We start from the raw sequence: 24,148 nt of genomic DNA, 5'->3' as shown, positions 1-24,148 counted from the left end.
CTTTTTAAAAAACAATTGCAATAATGATTTAGAAGAAGTAGCAAAGCAATGCAGAGGGGGGTACTGGGGGCTTTTCATACAACCTCTGCTAATGCGAGCATCTTGCAGAACTGTAGTACAGTGTCAGAACCAGAAAGCTAACATTTGTGCCATCCCCAACTTTCCGAGATTTCACTAGCTATACATGCATTCCTCTGTGAGTGTGTGTGCATGTGTGTGTGTGCTTGAGTGTGCAATTCGATCACAGGTATAGCACTCTTTAGTCACCACCATAATCAAAATCCAGAACTCTCCTCAGAGAACTCCTGCTACCTTCCTCTTTATAGTCCTGCCCACTCTTTTTCCTCATTATCTAACCTTTGCCCACCATGAATCTGAATGTTTTCCATCTCTTTAAGTATAGTAGTACAGAAATGTTATATAAAGGACCTGCAGCCTTTTGGCATTGGCTGTTTACATTCTATGTAATTCCCTGAGGTATCCTAAAGTTGTGTATGTTAATAATGATACTTTTTTTGCTGTCAAATGGCTTTCTAAGGCATTGATGTACTACAATTTGTTTAACCATTCACCTGTTGTATGGTACCTAAGGGTAATGCGTAAAGATTTCTGTTGATGTATTTTAGCTGGATATCTCACTAAAGTTAAAACTGAAGCAATGGAGCTTGAAACTTGATTACAGAACAGGGCGTTGTCTCCAGGAATGCTGATATTGAGTAAAGAGAGAGATTCAGGATGAGGCAGTGACGGGCGGGGGGGGGGCTTCTAGCTAGATGTGCATTTGCGGGTAGTCTTGGGAAGTGTAAAACCAGAAATGGGTCTTGGATTGGAGCAACCATTTTTAAACTTTAGGCCCTCAATTTGCAGAAAGGTAGACAAACTCCATGTTTTCCAATATTAATATTGCATAAATCTATAGATCTTGTGAAAATGCAGTTTTTTAACTCCAAATATCTAGTTGAAGCCTGAGATTCTGCATCTCTAATGAGCTCCAAGTGTTGAAGGTTCTGCTGCACCATGGACTTCTCTTCCAGCAACATGGGACAGAATGAAAAGCAGCATTCCCTCATCACTCAGAATACTTTGGCTGGGGATTTAGCTCAGTGGTGCTGCCACCTGTCTCACAAGCACAAACTCCTGAGTTCAATTCTCAATACAAAAAACACAACACAACAAAACAAAAAACCAAAAAAACTTTGCTTCCTTTAAACAGGCTGTACACCAAAGAGTCACAGTTCTGGGGATAGAAAGTGCACTGGCAGGAATCCAGAGATAAAGATGTGCCAGTTTAGAGATCCAAGAGGCCAGAGAGGAGTGACAGCCTACCTTGCCTCCTCATGAATGACCTGGCATTGCCAAGAAGGAGCTGTGCATGGATGGGTCTTCCAGGTCCAGAACTTTGGCCCTGTGAGAAGCCAGAGTAAAGAAAACACTGAGAGCTGGTGAATCTCTATTGAGCCAGCTCTTGAACACCTGAAGTTTCCTGGATAGATGCTGGGAACTTATTTAAGAAGACTTCCTAGGAATACTGGTAGGAACTCAGCGTGAGTGACAGATTAGATTGCCCTGTAGATTCAGTGAGGTTGAGCACAGGATGGCTTCCTGTGTGCAGTGTCGATTCAAGATTCTTTCTGCCTTCATGCAAGGATGTGAGTAGATTGATTCCAGATCATTTTAATAGAGCTAACTTAATTAATCCCACTGGGCGGGAGATTGGATTTCAAAACAAGAATTTTGAAGTATTTTTTTTTGATAACTGGCTTTGAAGTAGTGCCATAACTGATGTTAAAACAAGGTGATGATTCATCACATCTATAAAATAAGTGGGTAGGAGAGTGGTCGTGTGGTTGGCCAGCTGATTCTGCAAAGGGCAAGATAGTAACTATTTTAAGCTTTCAGATTATACAGCTCTTTCACACTCACTAAATCCTGCTGTTGGCACACAAAAGTAGCCACAAATGATGTGGAAATGAATAAGCTTGGCCATATTCTAGTGAAATATTTATGGACATGGTAATTTCAGTTTCATATAGCTTTCATATGCCACGAAACATCATTCATCTTTTGATTTTTGAAATTTGTTTAAAACTATTTGTAGCTCAGAGGCCACCCAACACATGTAGCAGTACATTCTGGGCTTGTGGCTCTTAGTTTGCTAATCTCTAGCCTAGATGGACATCAAAATGTCTGGGAGTCTAGGTGCAAGGGTTCTGCTTTCACTTGGCATCCACTGATCAGTGACTTCCTCCAGGCAAGGAATCCTGCTGAAGTGTGTATTGGAGCCAGAGGGTGTTTCACTGCATCTTGCTCGGCTGGAAGGGCTGAGTATGTTTTCTGCTCCCTGGGGGAACTGGGATCTGAGTTGACAAAGTTTGTTTTGCTCAGACTCCAGGCAGGAGATGCAGCCCATGTACTACATTCTCGGCCACCTCCATTGGTTTCACCTTTGTACTTTGCTGTCAGTCTATTCATCTGACTTCATTTGCCCAGCAGGGTGATTGTGCTTGTGGACAGCTATCCCACAATATGATCTCTAGCTTTGTTAAGACTTTCTGAGCCCAAACTTCATGGCGCTTTGAGTTATCATGACAGCCTATTAATGCTTTCCTTGGTTCTTGGTTGAGCACTCAGCATCAACCCTGCGCTGTCAGCTACAGATAAATATACGCCCTGTTGTCTAATAATCAGTATTAGGGGTTACTGCAAGCACAAATATTCCCTGGGTGGATAATTAAGGTGGATCTGTTCCCCACTGAGTGCTGTCTTTTGTTTTAACCTTTTCTCTGCTTTTATCTCATCAATGAAGTTTCTCACATCAGAACAAGGGGACAGAAAAATATTTGGATCCCTATTTAAAGAAGAAATGAAAGTGGAAAGAGAATGAGTAATTTTCTTGCATAGTCTCTGAGTTAGAAAGATCATGCACAGTGAAAAATCTGCAACTTGTTCAGTCCTCCATTTATATAAAATCTTTGTTCTTTTTTGGAATACATGTACATTCTGTAGACTTTATTGGCTGTGTTTGCAGGTATATTGCTTGCATAATGAGAGCTAGAGTTGGGCTGATTGTAAAATATAACCAAGACAAAAAAGCTTGGCTTTAGAGAGAATTAATAACCCATTGTTAGCAAATATGTACTGCTATAGGTGATTAATGCATCAGATGTAGCATCTCCTGATAGAAACATGGTAAAATTTGTGTATAATATACAGTGGAAGAGACTTTTCAGAATTTAAAAAGCTTTCAGTGCAGTTTCATTCAGCCAAGTGAGATGAACAAAATTTGAAGCAGACTTACAGAATCTCTGTTGGCATACAGTGGTCATTCAAAGCTTAAAGAACAAAGCTTTATAAGAATATTAAAACATTTACTTAAACAAGCAATTCTAGCAAAATCAGAAGAAGCAAGAGTAAAAGTCAAAGATTAATATCATTAGGATAAAAAATTACATGAAATATTTTAAACACTTAATATGACTATGGATTGAATATCAGTGTTCTCCCCATATTCATATGTGAAGAAATAGCAGGTGAGTGTTGGAAGATAATTAGGTCAAGAGTTTGAGATTATCATGAAGGGGATCAGTACCCCTAGAAGATGTCAGGAAGCTCCCCTTCCTCCACATCAGGTTAGGACAAGACTTGGGCAATCGACAGTCTAACAGTTCACAAGAACCCAGCTATAAATTTGGACCTCCAGTCTCCAGACCTGTGAAAAATAAAATGAAGCCTATTCAAATAAAACAAACTTCTATTGTTTATCATCCAATCTATGATATTCTATTATAGTAGTCTGAACAGAAGAAGGTAACTTCCAAGAAACAGACCAAAAGTATGTGAAATGCAATTTATAGTAGAAACACAGTAAAAATGAGATGATGCAAAAAAAAATTCCAAATAAAGATGAGAAATCACTTTATTGGACTAAATTAATAATGACTGAAATAATACAACTCATTAAAACCACAATGAGATTGTACTAAACACCTAGAAAATAGGCCAAAATAATAGTGACGTCACCAGTTCCTGGCAAGTATAAGGAGAAATGGGGTCACTCCTGCACTGTTGATGAGAATAGGAAATGTTACAGAGACTCTGGAAAACAGCCTGACAGTTCTTCACCAAAATAAGTCTGCACCTTGTCTGTGACTCAGATATTGTGCTCTTGGACATTTATCTTGGAGAAATGAAAACTGTGTTCACACCAAAACATAAACACAAATGTTCTTGTAGTTTTGTTCATAACAGTCACAGATAGGAAGCAACCCAGGTGTAATTCAGGAAGGGAATGGTTAAAGAAACTGGGGTACAGTTTGTTTACAGTTCCTGGATTATTACCCAGGAAGAACAATTGATACAAACAATTGATACGTGGAGCACATTGAAAACATTTCCAAAGAATTTTTGCAAAATGATAATGAGAAGCCTATATATTGATGGAATTTATATGACATTCACAAAATGGTAAAATTAAAGAATGGAGAAGAGATTAGTTACTGTCTGGAGTGAAGGCGGAAGGTGAGTGTGGCAATAAAATTCAGCATGAAGAATCCTTTGGGTGATGGTCATGCTCTCTTCCTTCATGGTATGCATGTCTATATTCTTGTTGTGATATTATGCTGATGTTTTCTAACATGTTAGTATTGGGGTACACTGGATAAAGTATACATGGTGTGTATCTGTATTTTAGGTTTCATTTAAAAAGTTGTGGGGGCCTGGGATTTAGCTCAGCAGTTCGGTGGCCTGCCTTGCAAACGCAAGGACCCGAGTTTCAATCCCCGGTACCACAAAAAAAAAAAAAAAAAAAAAAAAAAAAAAAAAAAAAGTTGTGAAAGTTAGGTGTAATGAAGTCTGCTTCTTGCTTACATGGAGAATGTAGTTCTATGTTCATAAATGGGAAATTTTAAATACTTTGGAAAATAGTAGGTTTAAATACTTGCTTTGTTTGCCTTAGCTGTCTTCCTATAATACTTTTTTTTCTTTTATTGAGTTTATCGGTACATTTTAGGCATATAATCCAGTTACATTCATTATTAGGATCTCGTACCTTTACGTGAAAGGTGGTCTTGGTTCTCATTTTTTCCCCTCTATAATACTTTATATTAAAGAGATAATCAAATCCTTTGGTAAAGATTTCTGTGCAAATATGTCCAATAATGCCTCATTTAGAAAAGTAGAAGTTTTCAAATGGAGAAGAAAAATCTAACAGGTATGGAGCAGTTTACATTACATATATTCCATGAAACTCAGTGCAGGAATTAAGCTCAGAATTTTTAAGAGAGATAGGCAATAGGCCTCAGTACAGTGGTTAGGCTGTTACATTTCAGTCTACCGGGTCAAGACCTCACAACATGGCCTGTGTGCACTGTGATTAACATCTCTGTGCAAAATATTACTCTTTGTAAACTAACCAGGTGGTTATGAGGACTATGGAAAATCACTTAGACTGGCATTCAGTAAATACTGACTGAAATTTTCCACATTTTACATGTTATTTTTCAAAACTTCCTAAGTAAGAATACATTAATTTTATAATTAATAAAAATACTAGAAGAAAACAGTGATTGTGGAATGAAATAAGGCAGTAAAATACTAATACAGATCCATGTTGATGATGAGAAGCTGAGAAGGACCTTAATTTTCTCTGCCATGTTTCTCAAATGGTTTGTAATGTGGGTCGAGTGTACTGAGATATAAAAAATGTTTTAAATCAGGGAATGTATGGTGCTCTGCACATCAAGTCTGTGCACCTTTCAAATTACTTGGTGCTGAGTAATTTCAACTGTCTCTCAATCCTGTGATTTAACCATCTTTCTTGGTCACCTTGGCCCCATGGGCCTTAGCATCCCTCATTCTTTCTCCTGTACAGTCCACCCCTGCCCACACTCTTCTGGTTGCCCACTGTTTTCTTCAAGGTCATCTAACTTGTAAGCCTCATTTCTTTCAAGCAAATTTCCTGCCACCAATTCTATCATATCCTGATTTCTCTTCTTAAAATTCTTTTATGCATTCGGTATCACCCCAAATGATTTAGCACTTCACAGCTATGGTTGGCATGCTAATGTATGGCACTGTTTTTCTGCACAATGCTGCTGGTGAAAACTTCCTATATCTTTAACCACAATTTAAGTTTTGTGGTCAAGCTTGTTTCTATATATCTTTTGTGCTACCCAGAAAGGGTCACTGGTGAATAAAAGAAGGGCCAAGGCCAAGCTGCCTATGCTGGCTTAGCCACCAGAACTGAAGAGGGAGGTTTTCTTGATAAGGAGACTACTTCTTGGGGGGCACAAAAATGACAAGAACTGCCAATTCTCTATTCAGAACTATCATGTGGTACAAGGTAATATTAGGTGAGACATCCTAAGATCTGAAGTTTGAGTTGTGAAAAATTCTTATTAAAAGAAGCTAAGAAATCTAGGCCTTTAGGGGAGTTCAGTTACACATTACCCATAGCTGGGAGTCAAAGTATAGCTCTTCCAGGAAAAGGGAAATGAAATAAAATATTCCCTTATGAACAAAATCATTTTCAAAGCTACAAGATGCTTTATTTACATGGAATCTTACAGTCATATATAAACAAATGGAAGTAGGATTTGCTCAAATAAGTGTGTCTTCTTTTTTTAATTTTCAATGATGCAACCAAAGATATTGCTGTGGGATTTTTGTATAGTGAGACAGGACATCAAGGCCTTTTCTCCAAGAAGTAGCTTTATTCATGCCAGACCTGAATCAACAGATTTATATCCAGAGCTGAATGCTTAACATGGCGTTGTTTCACCCTTTTATACAATTTTGTGCGTTTATCTCCCTTATATTGGCATCTACTAACATTCTACAGTCTGATTGATTGGGTATGATTCATGTTATAGAGTTACATCAGAATGACCATGAGTACACAGAGGCTAATATTGCCACATTATAAAAAGTTCCTGCCCTGACATGTTGGAAGGGATCCTACTACATGCCCCTGCCCCTTTGATGTTTGGATCCAATACTGTTTTGGGTATAAGAGCTTCATCCTGGTTCATAGGCTTATATTTCCATAACATCATTACACTTTTCTTTTGACCATCATATCATTGAGGCTGGAGACAGAACATATAACCAAGGGAGCCAGGCAAGGCAGGATCAAACAGGCTCCCAAAATCAGGAGTGTAATACCTAGGAGGGTTTCTAATCCCTCAGAGTTGAAAAATCTTCCCCCAAACAGACCTTTCCAGGTCGAGGCTGGACCACAGGCAATTTTCCTTATTCAATCTGTAATCTTGTCTATGACCTTTTCTTCATTATCTGTTTGTAGGCAGCAGTTGCTTAGATTAAACTTTACACAAACCTCTCCCTCAGAAGTAGGCAGATAATCTAAGGCCAAGCAATTTTGATGATAGCAGTGCATATTTTGATCTGTTGTATGGCTAGCAACTTAAAAGCTCTGGTAATTTCATTAGTTCTAATTTCCACAACTGCATGCAGTCTAATTAGTTGTTTTGACTTATAAATGGGACTACAGTAGCCCCAGAAACCATGCTCTGCCCAGCTGGCAGGACCATAATACTGAATCTGCATTCAGGGGGACTTCTGTTGTCTTTCCAATTGTCGATCTGCGGGTATGTCATTTTCTATGGCTCCCCTGTCCCCATGCATTTGAAAGTCCAGGTGGCAAGTGGAAGAAGAAATAAAGATGGGCGGATCATCCCTAATGCCCAAGACCTGACCAGTTTTGGGGAAGTACAGCATATGCAGTTCTTCCACATATCCAGTAAAGTCCATCTGGGGTCCTCCATTCAGTGTCTGCATCAGCATTGTCCCAGGCTCCCCTTAGGTGAGAAAAGTTGGACGAGGGGTGAGGGGTTGGTTCAAAGTAGTCAGGGCATCCCCACCTTTGAGTCTTCCAGGCTGTTGAGTTGTAGAACCGTGAACCCCACAGGCTCCCTACAGAGGCTGTAGGCTCTCTATAAAGACACTGAACCATTCTCCCCTCTGAACAAGCCAGCTTCTTTCAATTACTGTGGCCTTGAGAGGCCAAACCCCTAAGCTAGAGCTGGGGTACCCTGTTCCAGTATAAAGTTCATATGCATCTAACTGCCTAGCTTCTCATGGCCATTGATCCCCCATGCTGGTTCCCCAGCATACATAGCAAGGAGAGACCTTCAGAGTCTGGGCTATAGTCTCTGCTACAGCTATCGCAGAAAGCAGGGCTGGAGACCCAAATATAGTTAAGAGGAAGGGATGGTAGTACATTACAGATCATCACAGAATGAATTCAGTCCATATGTGTCATCAGGCTTCTGTCAGGTGGAGCCTCATCAGACTCCAGAGTGGCTAGAGAGGGTTGTCCTCTCTCAATGGTGTTCCTGAGGCTGCAGTCTGCTTCTTCTGAATCATCAGCTTACGCTGTGCCAACGCTTCAGCGATATACTCCCACGCTTGAGATGCTGGCTTTACTCTGCTGTAGTGAATCCAGGGGGCTTTCTCACCACTTTTTCTGCAGTGGGGGTGAATGGGCAATCACTATTACATCAGTGTGTACTCTTAGAAATATTGGCCAAGTTAAGCTATAGCTATAATAATCTGTTGTAGGTTCCTTATAACTTGACTAGTCAGAACTTTTTGGGATAACCAATTAATACAGACATTTCCGCAATAAACTAACACCAGCGCAAGAGAGAAAAAACTCTTATTATAGACTTATAACCAGGAAGAGTCAGGAGAGGGAAGGCGAGAACCTTAAAGCTTTGCCTTTTCATTTTCTAATTTGCCTTTGGAAAAAAATAAAATTTTAGTTTAACTATAGATCACATATCAAAGAAAGCAGAAGTCATATGCCCTCCCCCCATGGTGAGAAGCACTAGGCTCTTCTACTCTCCAGCTCCCTACCTTTTTGGTAATCAACAACAACAACAACAACAACAACAACAAATGTCAAAAGGATTCCAGCTTTTGATTTAAAATTATTTTTCTATAATTTTGGTTACACTTTCCTTCTTTCTCCTTTGGTCTCAGATTATCACATTTTATAATTTGACTGGCTGTCAACAGACTTTCAAGTAACCTTGAATTAGTACTCTTATTTTAACACCCACAGAAAGCAGAAAAAAAGGGCAATTTAATACTTTAATTGTAGTTTAAGGATTTACAATCCCTAAGAAATGTTAATTTAATAAAATATGCCAACCTAAATTGGAAGCCAAAAGTAAATTTATCAGTTAGTCAAGATTTGTAATAATGGGCTCTTATTGTGACTCTAGTTGGCTTTCATACCATAGAATGAACATTTTATGATTGACTCTCAGTTTTTATTGGTGCATGGAAAGTTGAGCCTTTCTAATTTTCTCCTGAGCTGAGGAAAAGGGTGGCCTTTCTCCCCTCATGCAGCTTTGGCCATGGCACCAGGAGTTGGGCCCTTCTCTTCCAGTACCAGATAGAGCCGAGGGGTCATCAATCTGGGGTGTTGGGGGGTTATAGACTTGGGGTAGGGATTCCAGAGCAAGAGGAAACCAGAGGTGAATACTCCCTTTTCTTATGAAGTCCTGAGATTTTAGGGGAAAGAGGACAACTCTTCCCTGTTGCCAACACAGGGTATAATCTGTCTCCTCCTGAGACCCAGGTCTTTTGTCATCAACAAATTCAATCAACAGTTGACACCTAGTCCTCATCTGATCTGAACTCTGGCCAGAAGATGGATATAGGGTGAGGGTGAGGACTTGTGGCCAAATAAAACAACTATTTTATCATGTTAGCTTGCTTTTTGTTTTTCTTCTGTAGGGTGTCATCCCAAGTCCTTAACATCAGTCTAAGAGGACTATCCGGGCTATTCCCTTCCCTGATCCCCTTTATTCCCTATCAACTCTTAACTGGGAAGCACATTTATTCCCCATTCTGTTTGCACCAAAAGCCCAAGGCTCAATCTCTGATGTACTGAGAGGTCTTGCCAGCAGTAAATGTAAGGAAATAAGTCAGAATGGCCAGGGTACCCTACAACAACCCTGAATACTTGCATAATTACATACTTATCAAGTGAGCCGTCAGTGAGCCATCTCACCTCGAATGAAAGCCAATCATTTTCACAGAAGGTCTTGAGTTCTCTGGGTGTCAGCTTAACACCATAGTCACCTCAAGATCCCTTCTTAATTCTTTAGCATACACTCCAGGGAAGTTGGTTTACTCTGCTTTCCACCAATTTCCTTCCCTTAACAAACAACCTTCTCCCACAAGACAGGGAGGAGAGAAGGGAAAGGGTTTTGATTGGAAGGGTTGCACATTCGCTTCATCTGACCCTAGCCATTCTCCTCACAGAGATATTTTGGGTACCTCTTAGCACTGGTGGAGCTCCCGGGCATCTATCATCTCCCTTTGCCTTATGAGGAGCTCCATGGAACCCTGGGTCAGGACTCAACACTTGCTTCAGCCCTGTTGTCAAGTCGTCCTTCTCCTTCACATACTGATCAGTAGCCTGACACTGAGTGCCTTGGGGCTGAGCTTTTGTTCCTTGCAGAACTACTTGGGCAACTCCAGTACTCCAATCTGCTGTCCAGATATCCGTTTCCTGAGAGTTAAGGTTGCAGTTTCATTTTGAGTGAAACTTACTGGGGGAACTCTGGGAAATGATCAGTCTCCCCTTCTACTTCTTGAAAGGCAGGACTACCAAACTGAACCCAGGTCTTATCTAATCTGTAGAGTGGTGGGCCTTCAATTGGTTCCTTGGTCTCTGCGTTCCGTGGTGCTTCTGGAGCTCTCACCCTGGCACTTGAGGATCTCCTCTATGAATCAAACAGTCTACTAGCACCAGGCAAGCTCACATCTCCCGGCACTCCAAGGTTCAGGCTCAAGCAATAAAGGAAGTGGAGATATATGGTCTCTGAGTCCACATGAGCCCTAGGAAATGCTGTGGGATTTTCATGCAGAGAGAGGGAACACCAAGGCCTTTTTCCCAGGAAGCAGCTTTAGGAGGGCAGGCACTTAGCATATTTGTATCCAAAGGCTGAGTGCTGAATAAGGCATAGTTGCACCTTCTTGTACGATTTTTATATCTTTGCCTCACTTGTATTGGCATACACTAACATTTTACAGTCTGGTTGGATATACATTGACATTTTACAGTCTAGTTGGGTATGATTCATGTTATTGAGTTACAAAGTTCCTGTACTGACACATTTTGAAGGGCCCTCCCACAATACCAATGGAACTATATTCATAAAAGTTAGAGCTAAAATTGATATTATTACTATTACACTTTAACATCTACTTTGCTTCCTGTTTTCTTTTTTTGTGACAGTTTGGGCTGGAAAATCATGAAAATTTGAACAGTACACTTAACAAGTCTTAATAATTAAAAAATCATGGGTTCTGTTGTCTTGTTTTCAATCAGTTTTTCTTGCAATCTCTAAACATTTTTAAATTTAAAATTTGGAAAGGACTAAGATATTTTGGTTTCCACAGTGAACCTCACCACTGTTCCTCAGCCACTTACAGTATCCACTCTGTAGCTTTTTTCAGTTTCAAAATAGTTTAAAAGTTCAAAAGGATGCCCACACATGTTCACTACTAGAAAATAAGAAGTGTTACCATTTTTCCTTTCTGCTTCTCATTTATTTTTATATTTATAGACATGATTTTATAGATATTTGAGGGTCTTTGTGAACTCCAACTCCAAAGGCAACTGCAGTTTGGAAGTTTAATTTCTCCAGCCCTCTATATTATATTCTTAGTAAAATCATTTCTATTTGATGGGTAGAAGTGAGACAGGAGGTGGAGAAGAAAAATCCCTGAAAGGAGGAGGTATGAGGGACAGGCAGAAAAAGAAGACGCTGGTTCTCCCAAAACCTCAGAGAGTGCCAGGTTCTAGCAGCTACCCCCAGCACGGTAAAGAAGACAGTTACACTTTAGGCTTCAGCGGGGGTGGGGGAGTCCAAGATAAACTCTCTAGAAACCACAAAGAGCACTCACCTTTAAGGACTAAGGGATGCCTAGGAAAGGCACATGCTAAAGAATATTCTAAACAACTGAAAGTGATTCCAACTCAACTATAATTAGAATCTCATTTACATTGTCGTTTTGACCTCCCCACGAGGGGCTTTGGGTGTCATGGTACTTCCTCCAAGGTCCATGAACTGACCCCTCTGACAGAAATGAGGAAGCCTGTCCTTGATTGGAGTGAATAGTTGTGCCAGTTCAAAGAGCTCCTCCCTTCCTGTAAAAACCACATATAGGCTCTGACATCTGGATTCTTTGGGGTTGTGAGCTCTTCGCCCTGGCTGACTCCCACTCTAAGGAGCATATCCTGGCTATAAATCTAGGCTTGTACCTGGAGTTCCGTGTGTCCTCTTCAATTTTTTATTTGGGATTCCAAAATCCTGAGAAAGTCACGCTTCTGACAACATAACTGTAATACATAGGCAGCAAGCTTTAGAAAACACCGGAATTCACTTCATGGCTTGCTAAAACAGATTAATAGGCCTTACCTCAAAGATTCTGATCTAGTAGGTCTGAGATTAGGCCCAATAATTTGCATTTCTAACAAGTCCCCAGGAAATACTAATGTCTCTGTCTTTAGACAGCAGGACATCTTATCACTGTAAAGAAATCACCTTATTTATAATGCATCATTTGATTTTAATTCAAAATTATTATTAAGATCTGTCCCTTGGGAAAAACAATCTATATATTTCATCCACATCAAATACTCTAGAACAATTATGTATCTATTTCTCTATAGTTGATTATTCATGTTTTCAAATTCTTGTTTTTATAAAAGGTTCCACACAACACTTTTGTAAATTTCTTCTAGTATAAATATAACATGCAGAAATAATGCTAAATTTTAGTAATACACACTTTCAAAATTTTTAGATATCCTCAGAGCATTTTAAGTCTTTGAAACAGTAGCTCCAATTTGCATGCTCACCAGTAGTAGCCTGTAAAGATTTTCAATTTCTTTCTTTTCATCAGCCTGCAAATATGTCATGCTTTTCCACAATTAATAAAAGTTTTGAGTAGTTTATTATATTTTAACTGATCTTACACTTCCTAAACTTTGAGGTGAGACTTCTTTTCATGTTTATTAGTTATTAACATTTAAATTTATTTCAAGAGCACATTAAAATTTTTTTCTTCTTTACTTTTTATAGTAATAATTATAATATTGGTTTTAGATGAGTTCTTTCTGTACCATTTTTATATATTCCTAAGGATACAAGTACTACAAATACCCTACCATCCTAAAATGCCAGTAAGAAAAATTAGAAATGATTTAAACTTATATCACAAAATAAGATATGAGAATAACTAGTGAGAGCAAATGTTGATTTACTATATCAATAAATTGAAAGACTAAAATTAAGTGTAGAATGGTACAACCACTACAGAAATCAATATGGAGATACCTCAAAGAGCTGGGACTAGAGGTTTCATTAGACCCAGCCATCCCTCTGCTGGGTATCTTTCCAAAAGAATTAAAAGAATCATATCAGAGTGACATATACGTACCCATGTTTATAGCAGCACAGTTTGTAATAGCTAAAACTTGGAAACAGTCCATTTGCCCATCAGTTGGAAACTGGATAAAGAAGATGTGGTTTTTCTATAAAATGGAATACTACTCATCCATAAAGAATGAGAAATTAGTCTCATTTGTAGGAAAATGGATGCATATTGAGGATATACTCCTAAGTGAGATAAAAAAGTCACACATGTGTAAATACTGAATAGTTTCTCTGGTGTGAAAAAATATAATAGTTCATAAGATCCTAATGGTATAACTGACAATGTGAAATAGGAAGAAAAGGGCTAAAGGTGTAGGGGAAGTGGGAAGGCTAAAGGAAAGGAAATAAGGGAAAAGAAAAAATATGAGAAAATGAAAAAATGGAAATAAAGTATTTGTAAATAGGGAAGGGAGGTCAGGGATAAGGGGAAAAAATGAGAACCAAGACCTGTCATGTAAACGTACAAGATCCCAATGATGAATGTAACTGTACTGTATACCTAAAATGTAGCAAGACCATCAGTGTCAAGAGTTGAAGTGGATCAAGTCAACTTTGTAACGCTACTTAGCAAAATTGTTGGACAGTCTTTAGTGAAGTTGTAAGAAATTTCACTTCTCAGCATATGTCCAGAGAAAATAAGAGCACAAGGAGATTGAAGTAACATGTGATTCACTCTGCCTCCATGCTGGAAATAGGTGAGCTGTCCATCAGTGGGAAATGGATGAGTGAGCTGTGTCAGTTCAATCAATAACAAAAAGAATGACTTGCTGTTAACTGTATGTATGAAAGTCAGAAACATGCAGAATAAAAGAATCTAGATAGAAAAGAACACACACCTTACTCTTATAGAAAGTTCAAGAACAGTGAGGCTAAGGGCTACATTAAAGTCAGGGAAGGATTGAGACGCCATCTAAGAACTGTGAAGGTTGCTGAAAATATTATGTACCATAACTTTGGAGGTAGTTTCCAGGTTGCACACACAAGTAAAACTCCTGTGTCTCTAACATTTATGCATTGTACTCAATTATTCCTCAATAAGGCAAATTTTACAAAATAAATTACAACCTGTAAAGCTATCCTTTTGTTGGACTGTGAGTTGTGGATGGAGGAAGAGAATTTCTCTGTAAGGGGAAGTAAGTGGTAAACTTCCTTGCATACAACACAGAAATATGTATTTGATAATGGCCACTGGCATTTTGAAGGTAATCACTGCAGGAGCTAGAAGTGCACCTCAGTGTCTACAGAAAAAAGGACAGGAAGTTCAGAAGCAATGCAAATTAAATGGAAATGTAAGGGATGGTTGCAGAATCAAATCAATACTACAGCTGGGTGAGAGAAGGCTGAATGGTCCTTTGAAAAGCAGAGATGATTAAATTTGTTAACAAAAAGTCTTACCTTACTTACAGGATATAACAGAATGGAGGCAGATTGATAGCAAATAAAACAAAACGAGACCGAGAGGTGAAAGAGGACCAAAAGAGACCCCTACAAAATACGAAAGGTAATCTACATGAAAATATGAGCCCAATGCTTACATTTACTGAACAACAAAGAAATTAAATATATACATGCATTTATGTAATATATATATAATCTAGATGTGTTCTATGTAAGCTACTGCTATTCAATTTTCAGCTATTAAAATAGACTTTTGAAAAAGGCATTAAATTATATTAATTAAAAATATAAGCTTATAGGTTATATTGTTATCCTTTGGTACATTTTGACAATATTCAATGCTGTAATTTATATCAAGTGAAACTTATTTTCAGCTAAGTTTATATTGCTTAAAAATTACATATTTTTAGCTTGATAGGGATGGCCATAGAATTTTTTTGCAAGAAAAGTGTACTTTCTTTTGTAAACATTCTTAATCTGAGCCATAATAGCAATTATAACTATTGTCACAGAGTCAAATGGCTGTCTCAGCTGAGCATGGGAAAAATGATGAGATGTTTTCCTTGCATCCAGGGGTCAATGGAGCCCCTCCGATCCTTCTCCTGGAAATATAGGAAGGGAGATCTAAGTTTTGAAGTAGCTAGGAAGATTTTTCTGTTCTGGAGTCTAAGGTTCTTGTACTCTATTGGAAAATTAATAGATAGCAGCTGTGAAGTTTTAAATTTTACGAAATGTATAGCTGGACTGTCTTATTTCCAGTGTGCTAGGTAAAAATTCTCCCACATTCATCACCAAATTTTCATTTCAAATATTCTGTATTTAACTCATAATCCACTTCTGTCTCAAATGATAATTGTCTAACCACAAAAGAAAAAAAATATACTAAAATATAAGGGCTAACAATCACACTAACTATAGAATGGATGCAAAATTTTAGTTTTTTTGCTGTAATGAAGCATGCTACACACTCTCTTGTGGGTGCACAGTCAACTGGGATTTCACAGAGAAAAGGTGTATGGGGTCCATATGCTTGGGTCTTGTTTGTATTTAATGGAGCATGCTGTCCTTCTGTAGACTTGAATTTAGTTGCATAATTTTAAGTAAGTCATCATGTACAGGCCTGAAGCCACGAAAGGTCATTGCAGACCAGCAACCTTTCATATCCACAACACCTTTTCCCCAGACCCAGAAACCCAGGGGGGCTGTACCAACTCGGGATGCACTTTAATTAACCTGACAGCAGGAAGGCTCTGTTTACTGAGTTGCATAAAAAAATGAGTTGCTCACAAAGTAGCCTTGATGATCCTCAGAGTAACCAGTGCTTCACTGTGTGTGGTTTGCTTTGTCCCTTTAAAGGGATATTTAAAATGTTTAAAAAGCAAAATCTGAAGTAGAAAATTAAGAAGTCTGAAATATCTCTATGGAATCATAAAATGTTTAGAGAAGCTTAAAACCACTGACTTATGAAATCTTTTTCATTGTGTGACTCTTTGAATCTATGTTTTAACTGAGTAATGATTATTCCTATTCATATGGATACAGTGTCAAGGGCATTTCAGAGAAAATGTTATGAACCCTGATGGAATTAGGGGACCTCATGGGTTCTTTAGATAAAGGCATCCTAGGCGCAATCACAGGAGAGTGTGAGACTTCATGTAGTGTCCTAAAGTGGTTGTTTTCTCATAGAAAATGACCACTGGTGCTTCTCTCAATTATAATATAATGAAGGTATTTTTGCCAATATTTCACAGTTCAGAGTTAATCACTAATTTCACTTGCACATTGCTCGACAGTGCATTTTAAAGGCAAAATCCCCACAAGAAGATAGAAAGTGTATGAAAAGAATATCACTTCCTTAGTTTAAACAAGCTTTATTGAAGTAGGATTGATAATAGCACGCACACTCTGCAATTTGATGAGTTGGACACATGTATAAATCCATAAAACCAATGCCAGCATCAAGGTATTGAACACATTAATCACCCCCAAAAGTTTTGCCATATCCTTTGGTAATTTCTTGTTTCTACTGTTCTCTGAAAATATTTTGTATACCCAAACCCTTATCAACTGCCTTTTAAAGTCTTGTTGGTGATTTTTAAGATTTTGTAAGATTTTTGAAATGTAATGTTGAGTAAAATTCCAAGAGCAAATATTTGTGCCTTTTTGCTGACCCAAGAGGAAAAGCATTCAGCCTTTAACTATTAAGTATTATGTTACTTTTAGGTTAGTGATAGATGCACTTTTTTTTTATTCCTACTTCACTGAGAGTATCAGGAATAGAGGTTGAATTCTATTAAATGTTTTATTTTATATGATTTAAGAGTGTCACATGGTATTTCGAACTTATTTGTGTGATATAGTGACACACATTGATTTTCCAGTGCTAAAACAATCTTATTTTCCTGAGATAAACTTTATTTGGTAATGATTATTTATGCTTGTTGTGTATTCATGCCATCCTTATGTTTCCTTCATATGCAATGTCATTTTTCTGTTCTTTCTCTTTTTTCTCTTTCTTTCTTTCTTTCTCTTTCATTTCTTTTTGCTTTTAAAAGCTTTTCTTTGTATTCCTGATTTGTAGTAATTTGATTATAACATATCTTCCTATTTATTTCTTAGTTATAGGGCTTCGATAGTTCAAAGTACTGCACTCTGTGGATTTTCATCAAATGTGGACAATCTTCGGTTATTATGGCTTGAATAATTTTAACCTTCCTCCCTCTTCTTCCTCCCTTCGGCTGCTCATGTATAAGGCTGCTCAAAGGTGTTCCGCAGTTCACTGATGCTCTGTTTTTAGTCACTATTTTTTTTCTCTTTTAATCAGTTTCATTTCTTCATTGTTTCTACTGCTATGTATCCAAGTTTACATGTTTCTTGTGCAGGTAAAATCTGCTGCTAATTCTATCCAGTACAATTTTTCTCTCAGACACTGTAGATTTCACCTTTAGATGTTTACACACACACACACACACACACACACACACACACTCACTTTTCTCTCCTCTGGGACAAAATGTCTGATATCTAAAGGTGAAGGAGGAAAGGTTTATTTTTGGTCACCATTTGTTGAGGTTTCAATCCAATCCATAATCCACTGGCTCCAAATCAGGACAGTATGGCAGAGGGATGCGGCAAAGCAGACAGGAGACAGCAGCAGCCAACTAGCAGAAGTGGCAGCAAGCAATGGTGGGGGCCCACCTTCTGTCCCTTATATTCCATGCAAGCCACCCACCCTTAGGTAGGTACCACTCACAGCCAGGGTAGGACACCCTTAATCATAGCATTGCACTGTTTATCCCAGCATCACATCCTTAATCCCAGTACACACACACACACACACACACACACACACACACACACACACAGAGCTAAGCAATACTCAAATGGAAGCTTCTGCTCATTTAGTTTTCTACTTTTTGGCCCTTTGTTCTATAAACTCTTAATGGACTGAACTTCCAAGACTTTCATCTCTGTCTTCTCAGTTAAATGATCTACTGCTGTTATCCTCTGTCTGCCTTTCCTATATCATGGACTGGAAACCCTCCAGGCATGGAGGAAAAACAATCACTGGACCGACCTTGTTTGTGTCCTGTCATTCAGGGACCACTGTCATTTATTGCCTGATATTCTTTTTCTTGTTTTGTTCCTATATGTTGCCTTATTAATTGTTTCAGGTGGTAGCAGAAGTCTAGCCCTAATTATTCTATCTTACCCTTGCTCTGGATTGAAAGTCCAAATCACTTTTAATTTCTTTTGAGATAGGTAGTTTGAAGAATATGGCCAAACTATGTGAGATGGTGAAATTCAATCTGTACATAAAAATTTGTCACTGAAGTAAAAGATTGGATACTATAAAGTAATACCACCAATTGTGGAAAATTTTTATAAAATATAAATAAATATTTTTTATTTTTATTTTTATTAAAGATTGCCAACATATATGACAACAAGAAATGAAGATATGAAATAAAAATTTCAAGTATGCATATATATGACAGCAAAAAAGGATATGAAATAAACAAAAATTTATGCAACACAGACTGATAATCCAAATACATTATTAGTTTGATATGATCTTCAAACATTATATGTTCTTTCTCATTTTCTTTTCATATAATATTTTTGAAATATTGTATTTACAAATAAAACAAAGTTACATATTATAGTTGAGAAACTGTCCTCAAAATTTTATGATTTATAAACTCCTTGGTTTTATTAATTTGATAAATATCATATGCTTGTTGATTGTATCACTTACATTTTCTAACAAAACTTCCCACAGAAAAGAAATATACTTATATTTGAAATCCAAAAACAACTAAAAGAGTTCACATTTGTAAGATCAGATTTTTCTGTTTCTTTTTTGTTATATCCCATATTTATTTTTATTATATTTTTATACCTCACCTCACTGCTACTCCATTTCTTTACAATGTGGTATTACAGTTTTACCACCAGGAGGTAGAATCTGTTCCCATAACCCTTCAGGGAAAGGGAAGACTAATCTTCTCATTTGCTTTGACTAATATGATTGTGGCAGAGATGTGCTAGGGCTTATTCTATAGCTAGACCTCAAGATGCCTTACACAACGCCCCCTTGACCTTCACTGTAGAGTGCAAGGCCAGACTAGCTTGATTAAATTTCTAAATTCAGCTGGAGAAGAAGGCAGGAACTGGCTCTGAGGACTAGCAAGTGCAGTGAGCCCTCACTGGTCTCCAGCTGATTACAGAGACATGCTTAGCTGACTCTTTCAAATAAACAGACGTACTCAAGTTTACCCATGAAACTGCGAACTAGTTGATGAAGTTTCTTTTAAATCACTATGATTTGGAGTGGTTTGTTACGCTTCAATAGCTAAATGGTACTCTATATTTACAAGCAGGTACATACATGTGCTAGACTTCAATCAACATTATCCATCACTACATATGTCTGTCCAGAGAAATATAGCCATTCTAACTCTTTCTGTTAAATTCTAAGTCTGTAATACACTGGCTAAGGGCTGGCGATACAGCTCAGTGGCACTGTGCCTCCCTGGCAAGTGCAAGATCCTGAGTTCAAGCCCTGGTACAGCAAATGGTAATAATAATAATAATAATAATAATAATAATAATAATAATAATAATAAATTTAAATGATAATACACTGGTTAAATTTCAGCATCTTAAGTAAATTTTTAAAAGAAATATAAAATTGACATTAGAAATACAAACTAATGTCCTTTAAAAGTAATATGTAGGGATTCGTGCATGATTTACTATTATCCATATTATAGTTACACTTCACTTAAGAACAAATTGGATATATGAAGCTTTTGAAAGTTTAAAAGCTGCTTAAATTTCATCATTTTTTTGTAGAAATGTACTATCAAAATTCTGACTTCTAAGCACAGTTTATTTTTTAGAAGATTTAAATTCAAATGTTTGTTTAAAATACTTAATTTTGGAGATAGAAAATTCAATTTGTGCAAATTGCTTGGAAATATTTCCATTAAGAAGTGTCAAGGGCAAAATTTGGAAACTCTTGGCAAAAATGCAAAATTATCAGACTGATGGTCTGTGCTGGATAGACACTGAAGTTCTCACACCTGCTCTGCCTATGGCAAATCCTTCCCGCGAGAACAACTCTAGCAATCAGAAAGTATCGCGTTTTGGGTTGCACACCTGGGCATCTGGTGGGTTTTCTGCAAAAAGATCGGTTCATCAAATGTTCCATTGAGGGTAACATGAAATAATTTTTTTGTAAGATAACACTATGCCTAACACATTTATTTATCCTTTTCAGAATATAAGAGGAAAAGTAAGCATTTGTTTATGATATTTGCTTGGATATTTTAAAATCTTCTGAAAGAATTAATAACTAACCTTCAGTAATGGTTGGTTAGTAGTAACGGAAGGAATGAGACTATTATAGATCTTGATCTAGGGGAAGTTGCCAAGATGCATAGGTAAACATTCATTGATATTTGAGATCCATGAACTTGCTGTTATCTGTTATTCTCAAAAACAATTTTTAAAGGATAAAGTCAAGAAAATAGGGTATGTTGATCCTGGAGATGGATCAGCAAACGTATAGTATTACAGGTGGAGCATCCCTAATCTGAAAATTTGAAATTCAGTACCATCTAAAATCTAAAACTTTAAAAGAAAAATATTGCATTCTATTAACCTTTGTTTAAGCATAGAATTACTAAAATACTCTGTGAATTATTTTCAGGCCATGTGTACAAGGTGTATATGAAACGTAAGTTTTTGTGTTTAGATCTGTCCCATTCCCAAGATATTTTAATAAAAGCGGTATTTCAACATCTGAAAAAAATCTAAAACGCTTCTTGTCCCAAGGACTTCAGATAAGGGTGTCCAACCACACAGTGATGGCGAACCATTTAGCACGTTCAGTCCTAACAAGCAGTCTGCTGCCACATGTGTGCCAAAAAACAAGTGAAAGAACGATGTATGGCAAAATCTTATTTTCTTATCTTTAGTAAGATTAATAAACATAAAGCAGCTGGTGTTATGAATACATTTATTTTCAATGGGAACAGTTTAGTAGAACCCAGGATTCAGGACTTACTGCTTCATGTTTACAGTGGACATCATAGGGCAGCATTATGTTTTCCAACTAAATATATCATTGCCATAGTCAAGGAGGGTCTATCATAGGATTCAGAAAACCATATCCCAGTGGCCAAATCTAAGATGCAAAGTGTTTTTAAAAACAATTTATTGTAACACTGCCAAACTCTATTCATTTAATATTGTCTTTGGTTGCTTTCACACTAGAAATGTCACGTTGAGTGACTGTGACAGTGAACAACGTGATGAAAAAAACTTAAAATATCTACTATACAGTCCTATGTTGAAAGCGTTTGTTGACCTCTGATCTATAAGAAGGATTACCGAAAATTATTACTGTGTATAATTATATGTGTGTAGTAAGATACTGAGAATTGTGCTCGCTCATGTCATGATGTACCTATATACCAATAGGGGATCTGCCTCACTGTATCTTTGCATTCTTTCTTACAGCAGCTCTGTTTATAAAATGTTAGCTTCGCCGTTTCAGCAGGGTAAACAATTGCAGACTACAAAAAATGTAGACAACCATCATGTCTGAGAAGTGACTAAACCTGAACATGAACTCACATCTTCATTACCCCAACTTTTTTCCATGAAGATTCAAATTCAGATTTTTATTGTGCAGCCTTAGATCTAGAGTGAGGCAGATGTGGATGCTGTTTAAATGTCCATAAAAGCTACATGCAAGAAAGGGCAGCAGACGGATCTGTGAATACCAGGCACGGTGAGGATGATGCACACCCCAGATAAGCCTCTTCTCAAATTTCTCTTGAAGGGAATTGATTTTTTTTGTTTGTTTTTTGTTTTTTGAGACAGGATCTCACTATGTAGTTGAGGTTGACCTGGAACTCACTATGTAGCCCAGACTGGTCTCCAACTCACAGGGATCCTCCTGCCTCAGCCTCCCGAGTACTGGGATTACAGGCTTGCACCACCACGCCCGGCTTAATTGATGTTTCTTTATTAGTCATCCTGGTAATCAAATGCCCACACAAACCCTTTCATTCTTCTTTCCTCTGTGTGTAAACTCTATAAGAAATAAAACCAAGATCTCTTCTAATCATAAATGTATGCAGAGGTTGATCCATATTGGAACCTTTTATTTTGCTTTGTGTAAACTCCTTTTCTATGCACAAGTCGATGGTTTTACAAGTATATCCAGACTTTTCATGTAAAGCTAAAGGCAATTTGAATGATGTCAAGGAGTATGTGATTGTTGAAAGCATCAGATAAGAGTCAGTTTCTTTCATAAAATACCACCACAGACCCTTCAAGGGATAGAAAGGCAGACAGAACTTTAGAGACTCCTAGGACCTTGACTTACCATAGAATTTGGGTTTCTGTTTCTCTGAAGGTACCTGAAAGAATAACACACAAAATGTTGTTGGGCCAGTGCATGGCTCTATACATGGTTGAGACAGAGTAACTGTTCACTGCCTCAACAACCCTGCAGATTATCATTTTCTAGGTAAAAGATGCAACACCTAAATGTTGAGTATTTTGAAACACTGATGATCTGGGGCCTAACCTCACCCATTCAGAGTTCAATTAAATAAGTGCCATTCACAGGAAAGAGCCAAGCCTTTCATCCAGTGTGTGTTGAATTCAGTCCCTGGAAAAAAGGGGTTAATTTTGCAAACTGATGAAAATTTGCAGAAGAATTACCACAATCTTGGTAGCTTAAAATAACAGACATCTACTCTCTCACAGTCCTATAGGTTGGAAGTGTGAGAAAAAGAAATCTGCAAGCCTGAAGCTACAGAGTCGAATTCACTCCTTCATTCTAGCAGCTTGCAGTGGTTGTTATGTTGCAGGTTTCGAGAATGTAGTTCTGTTGCAAAGATTCATCCCATTACAAAGATTTTAAACAAGCATACACAAGATTCTCACTCTAAATCCAAAATATTTTATTTCACTATTTATTGCTTTACTCTATAGCTTGGAGAGCTCTGGTGGCTGGGAACACTGAGACATTAGATAGGACTCTATTTACATTGCTGCTATTAAATGACCTCTGAATCGTACTACTCTTCCATTGTATTGAAACTTCAGGAAATCCTGGTGAAAAGTTACAGCCTGGCCACCGTGTGTTCTGGGGAAACATGGGCCAAAAAGTCACGGGGCTGACTGTGTCTCAGACTTCTAGAGTTGATGACAAACAGCAGAGGTGGCTGATGTTCAAGCATGGGAGTTATTCTCTGAGGAGTTATGGGAAAAGGAGAAAGTCATGAGGAGATCAGAGTGTGTGAATATGAAGCTATTGAGGGTCCCTGCTGCAATATGTTGGAAAAGTGCAAAGAGTTGGGGATTTTTGAGGTGGGGTTGGGAAGAAGTCACTTCTAAGCAGGAACCCATTGGGATGGTGGATTGAAACTCTGATAGTTCCTATGCCCCTATTTATAGACCAGTGCATCATGGTCCATAAAGTACTATAAATAAAAATTGCTGTTTGTTTTGGAGAGAGATGATGATTTCCTATACAGGAGAAATTTTGCCTTTAGTTCATTTCAACTGAAATATGTTGAATTATTTATTTAAAAATATATATATATATATATACTGTTGACAGAGAGTGGGGATTTATGGTTGGAAATGATATAGCTTAATTTTTCATTTAGTTATGTGATTTTGTGTGCCACTTGAACCACTATATGCATTCTATTTCCTTTGCAGAAAAAACACTATAATTTCAT

The 24,148-nt window shown here is 37.6% G+C and overlaps 1 long non-coding RNA gene across 1 annotated transcript in view; it reads left to right on the top strand.

The window, feature by feature from the left end:
- LOC104869071 overlaps positions 1–24,148 on the top strand; it is a 133,277-nt gene that overhangs the window by 18,514 nt on the left and 90,615 nt on the right. The window contains exon 2 of the long non-coding RNA XR_004516142.1: positions 14,885–14,979. This is a non-coding gene — a long non-coding RNA (uncharacterized LOC104869071). The remainder of the gene's footprint in view (positions 1–14,884; positions 14,980–24,148) is intronic.

This window comes from Fukomys damarensis, unplaced genomic scaffold, assembly GCF_012274545.1.
Source record: "Fukomys damarensis isolate Sample0158 unplaced genomic scaffold, DMR_v1.0_HiC HiC_scaffold_7, whole genome shotgun sequence".
Taxonomy (NCBI): Eukaryota; Metazoa; Chordata; class Mammalia; order Rodentia; family Bathyergidae; genus Fukomys; species Fukomys damarensis.
The sequence above is the reverse complement of the archived record's forward strand: the minus strand, read 5'-3'. Positions and strand labels throughout refer to the sequence as shown.